The following is a 12,598-nucleotide window of genomic DNA, read 5'->3' as shown; positions in this document are numbered from 1 at the left end:
CTACTAAAAATTAGAGCAGTTTAAACTCATAGGTAAATGTTCAGCCTGCCTTCTTTCTGGAAACCTTTATCCTTTTTATAGGGAGGAGAGCGGCAGAGGAAGAGGGAGAGAGAGAATCTTTTTTTATTTTGTTTTATTTTAAAGATTTTATTTATTTGTTTGACCCAGAAAGAGACAGCCAGGGAGAGAGGGAACACAAGCAGGGGGAGTGGGAGAGGAAGAAGCAGGCTCCTAGTGGAGGAGCCTGATGGGGGGCTCGATCCCAGACCTCTGGGATCATACCCTGAGCTGAAGGCAGACACTTAATGACTGCGCCACCCTGAGATCATGACCCGAGTAAATATCGAGAGTCAGACATTGAAGTGACTAAGCTACCCAGGCGCCCCATTAAACCTTAATGACATGGCAAAACTCGGCTAAATCCAGTCTCCCCTCAATTATTCCTACCTGTAGGAACCTTTCCTTTTGTCCCAAGACAAATCATTTCTTTATGTTGCTCTCCCAGGACAACTTATAAATGCTGCTGCTTCTTCTTTCTCCCTTCTCTCTTTTTAAAAAGATTTTATTTATTTATTTTAGAGTGAGAGCACTCACAAGCAGGGAGAGGAGCAGAGAGAGAGGAACATACTCCTTCCTGAGTGTGGAACTGACACAGGGCTGGATCCCAGGACCCTGAGATCATGACCTGAGCTGAAACCAAGAATCCAATGCCCATCCGACTGAAGCACCCAGGTACCCAACTTATAAACATCTCTAATAGAATCAGTTACTATTCTTTTCTTTTTGGATGGGTGTGGTCTTAATTCTTTTTGAATGAGACAAATTTAATAGCTGGTCTGTGGTCTTGATTTTGAATATCAACTACAAGGAGTATCCAGCAAAAAGTAGACAACAAATAGTTATTACTGGATTGATGTAGAATTTAATTTTATAACTTGAAATCAATCTGATTTCCCTTATATTATCTCTTGATTTTCATGCTCCCTACCCTTTCCTGCTTATCTAGGAGTAATGTAAAACAATATAACATAATCGAAGGGAGAAAACTTGATTGGACATTATGCAAAGAATAAGCCAAAGGCCATTTACCTAAGTTGTGGTACGATGTCAAGAAGGGAAATATGAAGATGTTATGAAAATTATTTGTAATTTCCCATCTCAGAAGTAAAGTCTATAATTTTCATTATTCTTGGACATTTTCAAATGTATCCAAACTTGTGGTGAATGAAAGAAAGCAAATATGAAGCTCATGAGTTGCAATATTTAGAAATGGTGGTTGGATTTGACTGTGAGGCACACAGCCTTCTAACAGGCTATACATGCTGTGGGGTCACACTTTGGTCAGCCACCCGCAGATTCAAAACTCATACACTTTATTAGCATTAACAAGGGGTGAAAAATTGTGTGAAATGGCTGATCAGTAATAATTGTTCTGTGAATATGAATTTTAGTTTGGATAAAAGACACGATATGATTTACTGCAACTTTAGATGTCTCGTTTCTATTATGCTCTCTTGCAAAATTTTCAAAAAGGAAAGGCTGTTGTCCAATTTCGGGTGGTCTGGGGCCCGTTCCAGTTTGTCTAACAATGCTTGAAAATACATATTTGCAATCATGGAGAAAAACAGTTGGGGAGAAATGACTGGGTCCAGAGAGTGAGCTTTGAGAGAACACTTCCCAAACCACTTTCACTACTTTGAAAAAATTGAAATATAAGAATAGGTGTGTTCCTTTTTACATCGGTGGGGTCTGTGACTAATTCCATAGAGATAGATATTGGCCATTTAATATTGGGTTAAATGAGATCAGGAGGAATTCCCATTTTTCATTCTTTTTTTTTTTAAGATGATTTATTTGTATATTTGAGAGAGAGAGAGACAGCGTGAATTGGAGGAGCAGAGGGAGAGGTAGAATCGCAAGCAGACTCCATGTTGAATGCAGAGCCCAATGCGGGGCTCCCCTAGGAACCCCCATTTTTCTCAAAGGGGTTTAGCAGACATGGCTTAAGACAGGGCTTCTCAACCTTGGCTCTGTTACATTTGGGGCAAGGGAATTCTTGTGGGAGCTGCAGGGAGCCTGGTAGCGTGTGGAGCAGCATCCCTGGCCTCTACCCACCAAATGCCAGTAGCACCCGCCCCACAGTTGGGAACGTTCAATGTACCCAGACATTGCTGAGTGTTCCCTGGGGGCCACAGCACTCCCTGCTTGGGGACCACTGGAAGCCAATATAATGTGTCCAGAGAACTGGGAAGATACACCCTCTGGGTATAATATTCTATTATGTACCCCTTAATGGAGTAAAAATAATCTCAGACCAAAGAGACATTGACAAGATGTGAATACAGGGAGAACGAGAACGCCAATGGAAGCCTCATCACCGTGTAAACGCCTGGAGGCCAAGATTCAAGGCGAGTAGAGAGGAGCCCTACATTAATTTATTTTCATTCATTAAAATGATTGATAATCATTCATTCCATTCATGGGTTTCTCACATTCTACAGAAGGTGGCTAAGGAGAGAGCAAGATGGAGAGTTTAGACGAGGTTGTTTAAACCATTAATGAGCCACTACCACCCATGCCTGGCAACATGTATGTAATTTTGTCCCACATTGACTCTGGGTTTGAGAATCCCAGGCACAGATGTGAGTCTCAGTACTCAGTCTGAAGAAGTGGATTATTTCAGGATGTTCATAAATCAAAGTGCAGTATAGCCTGAGATAGCCTGAACAGCACTGGCCGATAGAATTCCGTGATGTAAACGATCTCTGTCTGCCCTGTCCCATATGGTAGCACCAGCTCGGAGTGGCTCTTGAGCCCTTGAAATGTGGCCACCTTTCTTGTGTCACATGTGGAAATGTGAACATTTGGGGGATAGTGAATTAAAAATACATTGTTTAGTGTGCCTGGGTGGCTCAGTTGGTTAAAAGGCCATCTCTTGATCTCAGCTCAGGTCTTGATGGTTGTGTGTGCAATCTCTGCCTTGGGCTCCACACTGGGCAGGAGCCTCCTTAAAAAACAAAACCAAACCCAAAACATCATTTACATTTACTTCACCATTTTCATTGCTCTTGTTTCCAGTGTGCTTATTAGAAAACATGAAACCATGTCTGTGTCTTGCATTAGGTTTTTATCAGAGAGCCCTGATCTAGAAGGTGGAGAATTCTGCCCTGTCAGGACACCTTAAACTCAACCCTGCTCTGGGTTAGTGTCTGGGCCAGGCAGGACCTGCAGGCAGAGCTAGGGATCCGCCTAAGTTCAGATCCTTCTCCCATCTCAGCTCAAAGCCTAGTGAGGATTCTAGACTTGGTTTCCAATTGGCATTTCTGATCTCTCTTGGTTTGGACCATGTGCCCTTGATTTTGTGTGTTCATTCCTTAGCACTAGAAAGGACATTTAGTTAGGATCCATTAGGTATTTCCACTTTAAGGATGAAAGGATTTCAGGAAACAATAACATTTAAATCACAGATGATCCTGCCATTCAGCTGTCCAGGTGATCTCCCTCTGGGAAGCCACCATGAAGTAGTTTGAAGAGGCAAGCCAATGTCCTGTCTGCCTAGCCTTTCTGGAGAAGTGCTTTGTGGAAAATTTATAAATTAATTAATTAATTAATTAATTTCTGGTTCCTGGCACAGGACTCCTAAAATCCTTGCAGTTTCCTGAGGGATAGGAGAGCCTTCTGTTAGTCATAAAATCTCCAACAGACCTCTCCAGAGTTTAGGCTAAAGAGCTGACATAGGGAGGGGCCCAGAAATGGCATCACAGTGGGGCTGGTCACCAGAAGGACCAAACTGGGAGTCAAGGATTGGAAATTTCAGCCCCAGCCACTGGCCATCTGTGAGGGGAGGGGGCTGAAGATTGGGTTATAAAAAGTCTTGAACAAGAGGTTGGTGAAAACATTAATATTGTGGAAAAGTGATTTTCCCCCAGAGAAGGCGTGGAAGCTCTCCACCACTCCCCACCCCCTTTAGACCTTCCTTGCTACACGCATCTCTTCCATTGGGCGTTTCCTGAGTTGTATTCTTTATAATAAACTGGTCGATGTAAGTAAAGTGCTTTCCTGACTTCTGAGTCGATCTTTTTCCCCCTTCATTCACATAACTTTTATTACAGTGTATTTATAATTGTTTTTTCCTTTTTTAAAATTTAAATTCAATTAGGCAGCATATAGTACATTGTTAGTTTCAGATGTAGTGTTCAATAATATATCATTTGCGTATACCCCCAGTGCTCATCGCATCACGCGCCCCCCTTAATGCCCATCACCCAATTACCTCATCCCCCACCCACCTCACCTCCAGCAACCCTCAGTTTGTTTCATATACTTAAATGTCTCTCATGGTTTTTCTCCCTCTCCGATGACCTCCAGTTCAGTTTTCCCTCCCTTCCCCTATGATCCTCTGCACTGTTTCTTAGAGTCTACCTATGAGTGAAACCATATACTTGTCTTTCTCTGACTGCTGTGTTTCACTCAGTATAATACACTCCAGTTCCGTCCAGGTCGATGTAAGTGGTAAGATCATCCTTCGAATGGCTGAGTCATATTCCTTTTATACATGGAGCCCATCTTCTTTATCCATCCACTTGTGGATGTGAGTCATTCTAGTGAAATTATCAACCCTAAGGAAGGGGTCTGAGGGAATGCCTGACCTTGTGGTTGGGCAGAAGTGTGGGTAGCTTGAACACCCCATTTGTGACTGGCCTCTGCAGTGGGGACAGACTTGTGGGACTGAGCACTGAAATCCGTGGAGTATGAATTGAATTGTTGGAGAACTTGGGGAGTTGGTTGTGGTTGGTGTCAGGAAATAGAGCACACGGGTGTACTTGAAACATGAACACATCTCCTCCCTCCACTGCACCAATTGACTGCATAAAGCCCCCCCATGGGGGTCCTCTGTGCTCTGTGGTCTCTTGGAAGAATGGAGTCAGGTTCGACTGGCAGTAGGGGAAGTTGGTTTCCAAGATCAAAGATCTGGAGCCTAGCTGAGAGCTATTCCCTAGGTGAAACCATGGATGCTGAAATGACCCCACTGCCCCCTTCCTCACTAAGGACTCAGAGATTGTGATATCACAGTTGGTTCCCCATGAAAGGTGGGAATTATCTGACTTTGGGCATTTTATGGGCCTGTGCCCCTCAGTCCCAAGTGCAGAGTAGAGTGACCTGGTAGGTCTCTGATAAAGACTGACGGTTGAGTCCTGCTCTGGACACAAGTGAGCCACCCGACAGAGTCCATTATCAGGACAGATCATACTGCCCCCTATGTCTGGTCTTGCTTATTTCCCTCCTTACAACATTTGTACTGATTCACTGCTTAATGATTGTGAGACAAGGTCTCTCTTATAGGCATCATTAATTGACCTGCCTCGACTCTTGATTTCCCTCGCAAGACATGTAACACAGTCTCGTCATCCTTTTTCTTGGCTTTGTGGGGGGAAAATGATACTACTAATGTGTGTCTTAACCTTTTGATATGGAAAAGGATGTGGCTACCCCAGAGTGCAAAAAAAAAAAGCAAAGGCTTCAAAAATCATACTGCCCCCTCTGTCTGGTCTTGCTTATTTCTCTCCTTACATTTTTACTGATTCACTGCTTAATGATCGTGAGACAAGGTTTCTCTTATAGGCATCATTAATTGAGTCCTGAGTTTGATGATAAGGACAGATTTCTGTGGGAAGGTTTATTGATTGTGGAAAGAGCAGAGATAAGCCACTGAAATGCAAAAGGAATATGTGGTCCTCTTCTATGTCCAGGCTCTGCATTCTGATCAGTGGCTGAATTTGTTTTTTCTCTCCAATGGGTATGACCTCAGATGTAGATACACCCAATGACAACCTCATGATTTCTGCTACCCTGAGGAGTGTCGAAAGTGGGCATTCAGTTCAGATAGAATCAGAAAGAGATGCTGAGAGGTTCAGCTACATAATTGGCATCATGGACTCCCCTTGGTTGCCCTCTGGCCACCCTACTGGGAAGTAGATCTGGGGAACATGCAAAGAATAGATGTGGGCATTTGCAAAGAATCTGTTCACTAACTCAGGAAGTTCCAACTGCCTGCAAAACTTGGATTCTGGATTGTGGATTTGAGAAATAGAAAGCCCTCGTTTATTTATTGGCACTGGGACTAGGGCTGCTCTTTTCATGGACCCCAAGTCTATTTAGTGGGGATCATCCTGGGTGTGGATATTTGAAACCTTTCATTTTCTAACGTCAGCATTGTGTCCTGGATGAATTCCTAACCTTGTGACCAGGTTTACCAAAGTAGTACTTTACCAAAGTAAAGGGGTTGTTTTATGCCATTATTTTCTGGGGCTTGATCTCACGAATCTGAGATCATGACCTGAGCCAAAATTCAGAGTCCAAGGATTCACCAGGTTCCCTGACTACATACACTTTTTTACCAGGTATTGTAGTTGCTTGGTTAAGTCCATGGCACTTGGTTTTGTTCTAAAAGGTTTCCTTCTTTATGTATATTTGGAGCTGGTTCCTTCCGTTTCCATTGCTACTTTTCATGAACAGATCAAAATCCTGTGTCTATTGAGTGCCCATCCATGAGCCAGAACACACACTGAACCGTGCATTTTGGGGAGTATTTAAAGTACTTCATTTAGAAAAGTACTAGTTGTATGTATTGCCCTCAATCCATTCACTATTACAGAAATGCAGTGGTTAAAATACAGTGATATTTCCCCCCTCATTATTCAGTGAAGAATCTGCTTTACATACACATACTGACCAAGAAATTCACAAAGGTTGAGAGGTAACTAAGTACGTCCTCTCAGCTATACACAGAGAAAAATCAGGTAGTATGCATAGACGGTGAGAGAATGACATAATTTCATTAGTATATGCTTAGAGAAATATGATTTGAAGAATGGAATTTCTGTGAACACTGCTCTTCATTTCATCTGGGACCCATTTTAAACTTTGTTCTAGAAATGTCTGGTGACTCTGGAGGATAGAATGGGTGGGGATGGTGTTTTAAATCAAGAGTGGGACCTCTATTTATTCTCAATCTGTTTTTCTTTTCCCTCTTCACCCTGAAGTTTGGCTAGTGACTCTATTGGGGGGGGTGGCAGGTCATCCCCCCTCATGTCGTTTATTTTCAAAAAAAAAAAAAAGAGTGAGAATGTGTGAGACTGGGGTTCAACTTTCGAAACAAAGCATTTACTCTCCCATGCCCCCCTTGTCTGTGAAGACAGGCCCCTGTCGACACCAGAAGTTGGCCGCTGTGCAGCTGCATTGACTCTGAAAGGTCTATGATGACACCGTCGCCATGGTGACTTGAGCCACACCTCTGCTGTCCTTTCCAGCTGGGACTCTTTGAGCTGACCCATTCCTGGGGATTGGTGTTTGCTCTGCTGCTCCAACTCAGAATGGGAAATTGCTGTGGTTCCTGCTGTGGTTCCTGCTGTGGTTCCTGCTGTGATGGTATGTTCCTAATGATCTTCTGAATGCTGTTTGCTATGACTCAGTTCACTCTTTCTCAAACTATTTTTCTCATCGTTGAAAATTTCCTCTCTCCCAATTTCATCTACATATGTTTTATAGTTTTGTTTTATCTCTTGATTTCTACTGTTGGTTTTTCTACTGAGCTAGCAGCCTTGGTTTTTGTTCTCCATGGTGAACAATGGACTACTTCCTATGATATCCTGCACCCCTCACTTGTCACCCCTAGGTTTTCAAGGGGGGAAAATACGGCAGTGTCTATGTTCATTTAAGTTTTTTTAAACATCCTAAATTCTACATTCACATTATGCATTTCTGAAATTTAGAGTGAACCCAGAAAGGTTGATATGGAGGACATTTATCATTATTTTCTCAGTGTCTTACAATGTCTGCCCTGTACCGTTCATCCCCAAAGGGGTATGGATTTCAGGATTTTGGGGACATGTGGGTTCGTTCCTATCAATAGTTGCCCCAAAGAGATCCTCAGAATATGAGAGTCTACATTTCAATTTATGACCCCCAAACACACATTTCCATTTCTAAGAACTTTGGGTGTTATCCAAAAAGACATTTTCTAGAGATTTCAATGGTATGCTACCACCCATCCCATTCAGCACCCCAGACGTAAGTATGGTGACAGTAGCATGACCCTTTTTTCTCTGTGACGCAATGAATAGCCGGCCTTTAATGTATGGTGAAAGATGGGTAACTGGTTAATGGATTGAGTTAATGATTGATCGATAACCAAGTACACAGATTATTAGTGATGCACAAAGAAAAATATGTGATGTAGACACAAGAGCAGAGACACACACATTATATATGTGAGTATATATGCATATATGGATGATTGCATACATTTGCACATAGGATTGTAGCTTGAAAACAGAACGTGTCTACATGAAAGAGGTTTTGATGTAATGTGTTTCTTAGTTCTCCTGAACTTTCATTCAGATCTCTTCCCAAAAGCTAAGCTGTGTTGTTGGTTTTTTTTTTTTTTCTATGAGTTGACAAGGGTCTCAGGAACTCCTAGTTTGTTTGGAGGCACTTCTATTTGTGTGAGGAATAAATAATGCAAGATGGCATTGTTTCACATGTTTGAAAACACAAGACTTTGTAACAGTGACCCTCCCTTCCTTTACACTGGGATTCATCTCATTTGATCTGCTGACCTTAAGACAGGCAACTGGAACATTCTAGAGAACAGTCATGGATATTTGTGGACAAGGGCCCCAGAGAGTGGATTCAGGGAGACAGCAATAGATTTGCTCGTTTGCTTTTTGTTGTTGTTGCTGTTGTTGTTGTTGTTGTTGTTGTTGTTTGCCTCTGATTCTGTCCAAAAGAAATCATGTTGGGGTAAAATGCTTGTATTTAGGCAAAGCAGCTGTGTGTCACAGAGCAATGGTCTGGGAACTCAGACTCCCAGATTTGAATCCAGCTCTGGAACTTGTGAAATTATGAGATCTCACACAAGATCTAGACCCTCTAATTCACCTTTCTGACCACGTGACAGGTTTTCATTCATTCAATGCTCATCACACACTTATGCGATGATTTGTTTCCTTTCCCTATTCCTCAGGTGGAGGAACGGAGGCACAGAGATGAATGTGACCAGGTTCATGAACTCCTCTAAGTAAAGGAGCCAGGAGGTGAACCCAGGCCTGCAGTCCAGTGCTCGTGCTCTAACTACTGAACCGAACTGCACTTATGACTCAGTCATGGGATCAGTAGTTACTGTGCAAAGAAGCTTTAGCATCTGCGTGGATGTCAGGAATTCCCTGAGCCAAGGGGAATCCCAAACACTGTTTGTCATTATGAGGTCAGCTCGGTGGTCACATAGCCCAGGGAAGCTCTTGAGCCATAGAAGTCCAGATCTTGCCATAGTCATTCATCTGAAAAAGATATAGAAAGCCTGGTCCGTTTGAAGCCATGATTGTGTTCAGTTCAAAGATTCTGAGGGTTTGGAGGCACCGTTTAGGACAAGCCAGTCAAACTCTGTTTGAACGCTGGGCTACTCCTCAGCACCTGACCTCAATCTGGTCAGAATGGAGGAGACCCTTTCATGGTATTTGATGGCATTGTCAGTATGAGTAAGCCCTAGTCATCCCGACATCCTGTGAGCTTAGGGACATTCCTGGGACAAGGAAAAATAAGACTCAAATAACCAGTTCATGATTAACCTTCTGTCCAGAGCTGGTCAGTGCCTGGCCAATCAGTGTCATGGCATGGTCACTCTTCAGGGCATGGCACAAATAGAATAAGAATAGGGAGCATACTGGGCGGTGCCTGGCTGGCTCCGCCAGTGGAGCATCTGACTCTTGATCTCAGGGTCGTGAGTTCAGTCCCCATGTTGGGCATGGAGCCTATTTTAAAAATGGAGAGAAAAGAATCGGGGACATAGTGTTGTAGATTTGATAACATTCTCCCCATGAGCCCTAAAAAAATGCTTGAATGCCATGAACTACACACTTTAGGGACAGTGACCAACAAGAACTCAAACACTCGTAACAGCCTGCTGTCCATCATCCTTGTTTGGACACGCTTGTCCAGCTGGGCCAGGGAGTGTCCATGCTCCAGTGGGGGCCTTTGCTCCTTCCGGAGCTCTCCCATTGTTGGCTAGTAAGTGCAAGCATGGAGAGAGGCCATGCTTCATGACTATATACACATAGCCTTGCAAAGCAAGACTAGAATTCAAACAGCATCAAATGAATAATGGTGGTTGGTTTTCAATGATAGAACTTCATTATTGACAAATCGTCAACAATTGATGAGCTTCCTCACAAAGGATGTGAGATGAAATGCAACAGAAAGTCGTGCTTAGATCTGAATCTAAGTCTCTCAATAAAAGGTTGCTTATTATCACGTGCAAAATAGTATACAGCAGATGATAGATTTAAATGCAAAAGCAGGTCTGGGTGATCCTTACGGAGAGTCGTGATGGGGGAGCTTCTCCAGGGTGTGGGTATGGAAGGGTCCCTCTCTATGTGTTTTGTATATTCCCTGATTTTTTAAAAAATATTTTATTTGAGAGAGAATGAGAGAGCAGAAGCGGTGAGTAAGGGGGATGTGGGGGGGGAGAGAGAAGAGGGACAAGCAGGCACCAAGCTGAGTGCAGAAACAGAGGCCTGGCTCGATCCCAGGACCCTGAGATCATGACCTGAGCCAGGTCAGACACGTGACCCACTGAGCCACACAGGCGCCCCTGAGGGGTCCCTCTCAAAGGAGGTGGGGCTTGGTCCCCTGCCACTGCAGGGTTTAGAGAAGGATGAGGAGTCTATAAAGACTGGATCTGGGGGAGGAAGGAAGGAACAGGGAAGGTGCCCATTCAGAGCCAGTGCAGTCCCGGTTCACTCTTAGCCAGGCCTTAGCCCAGGCAGTTTGGAGACTTACTTAGATCAATACCAGTGAGATACTAGAGGTCATAGGCTTAATTTATTAAACCAGCAAAGCACTAGCCCAGGTGGCCATTTTTCCAGTTAATTCACAGGAACTGCTCAGCCAGGGTTGGTCAGTTGAAGGGAAGCTAATTCTTGGTAGAGCTGTCATGTGACAATTAGTTTGGAAAGTCCTGGGTTCTGAATCAGCTTGGGAGCCCCGCAGACTACTGGTCCCTGAGGGTGCTCAACTGGTCCCGGGGAAGGCTCCATGTCAGACAGCTAGTAGGGGAATGCTGTGGGAGGATGGTCACAGTTGGGCTTCCCCTGGCCCTTCAGAGGGGCTTGTCAAGGGGCATCTGCACTGTGTTCTGGGTCAGGGGTTGAAACCTAGATGTGCAAAGGTGAGCTAGGATTTGGACTTTGCTGTTGGCTCAGGCACCTCCCCCAGGGCATCCACTGTCTCCCACAGACAACTTGGGGCTGGACGATATGAGAAAGAGATGAGGGAGCCCTGGTTCAGGGCTGCAGGGCTTGATCTCAGGTGTCTGGCCAGGTGTCAGGCGTTCTGGGACCTTTCTCCCCAAGGAACCAACTCCATTCCTGTCCCGGCTCCCCCACTCAACATTAAGTAGTCTCTATAGCTTGGCTTTGGTAGATAGTGCTGCCAAACATGGGCAGATATTTCTCTGAAATCTAGACTTGAATTCAAATGGATTTCTTATCCAAGAGTGGGATTGCTGGGTGTAATGGCAGTTCTTTTGTGAATTTTTTTGATGAAGTCCCGTATTGTGTTTTCATAGTGACTGCATCAGTTTACATTCTCTGTGGGGTATTTGAAGGCTATATGAACCCTAAGACCTTCCTAAAGCCCTCTCTGACTCAGGTGGCTTTGCTAGGCAAATGATGAACCATGGGATCAAAAGTTTGAACTCTGATGAACTTATCACCCCTTTTTCTATGGTCTTCTGATAGCAAGATGTCAACAGCTCTTTCTGTTGTCATGCATTTCCCATGGTCTCTGAGAAAACAAAAAACAAAAGTGAAGAAAACATCCATATTTTCTCTAGGTCTCCGGAAGCTGGCCAGGAGAATAAAGCCGAAGGTTCACCCCACTTCTGACCCTGTTGAAGGTACCATGTAAATTCATTCATTAAGTTGATTCAAGAATAATTATTCTAGGCATACCTGAGTGGTGTCCAACTCTTGATTTTGGCCCAGGTCATGATGTCAGACTGAGCCCCGTGTTGGGCTCCATGCTGGGTATGGAGCCTGCTTCAGATTCTCTCTCCCTTTCCCTATGCCCCTGCTCTGCTCACACTCTCTTTGTCTCTAAAAGAAAAAAGAAGAAGAAGAATCATTACACTAGTTTTCAGTGTCCCATACTTAAGACAAAAATGCCAAGCCATATTATTTTTGTTTCACGTGTGAAAATTTTAATTTAGCTGGTCACTCATCAGTTTATAACCACAGTAGTCAAATGGCATTTGCAACTCAAGTCTGTTCACATTTCATGGTAGGTATAGTGAAGCTAAGGAATGGACATTAGTCTGTTATTAAATATTACGAAAAATAGATCTTTTATTATTTTTAATGAATAGACATTATTACTTCAAATAGGTTTAGATTAAGATAATAATTGAGCAGATAATATAAAAAGTTTCCCTATCACCCTTATCCCTTGGTGCACAATTTCCACAATCCTTTAAAGCTTCATCAGTGTGGAACACATGTCACGAATCACAAACCAGTGTAGCAATATTAATACTCATTGAAGG

General features: G+C 43.5%; 1 long non-coding RNA gene across 1 annotated transcript; it reads left to right on the top strand.

Moving 5' to 3' along the window:
* The first annotated feature begins 285 nt into the window (after nucleotides 1-285).
* LOC103659714 lies at nucleotides 286-11,972 on the top strand. Its single transcript, XR_567597.2, has 3 exons — nucleotides 286-732; nucleotides 7,196-7,428; nucleotides 11,891-11,972. It is a non-coding gene; the product is annotated as an uncharacterized LOC103659714 (long non-coding RNA).
* Nucleotides 11,973-12,598: the final 626 nt, after the last annotated feature.

Source organism: Ursus maritimus, unplaced genomic scaffold (genome assembly GCF_017311325.1).
Source record: "Ursus maritimus isolate PB19 unplaced genomic scaffold, ASM1731132v1 scaffold_13, whole genome shotgun sequence".
NCBI lineage: Eukaryota > Metazoa > Chordata > Mammalia > Carnivora > Ursidae > Ursus > Ursus maritimus.
The sequence above is the reverse complement of the archived record's forward strand: the minus strand, read 5'-3'. Positions and strand labels throughout refer to the sequence as shown.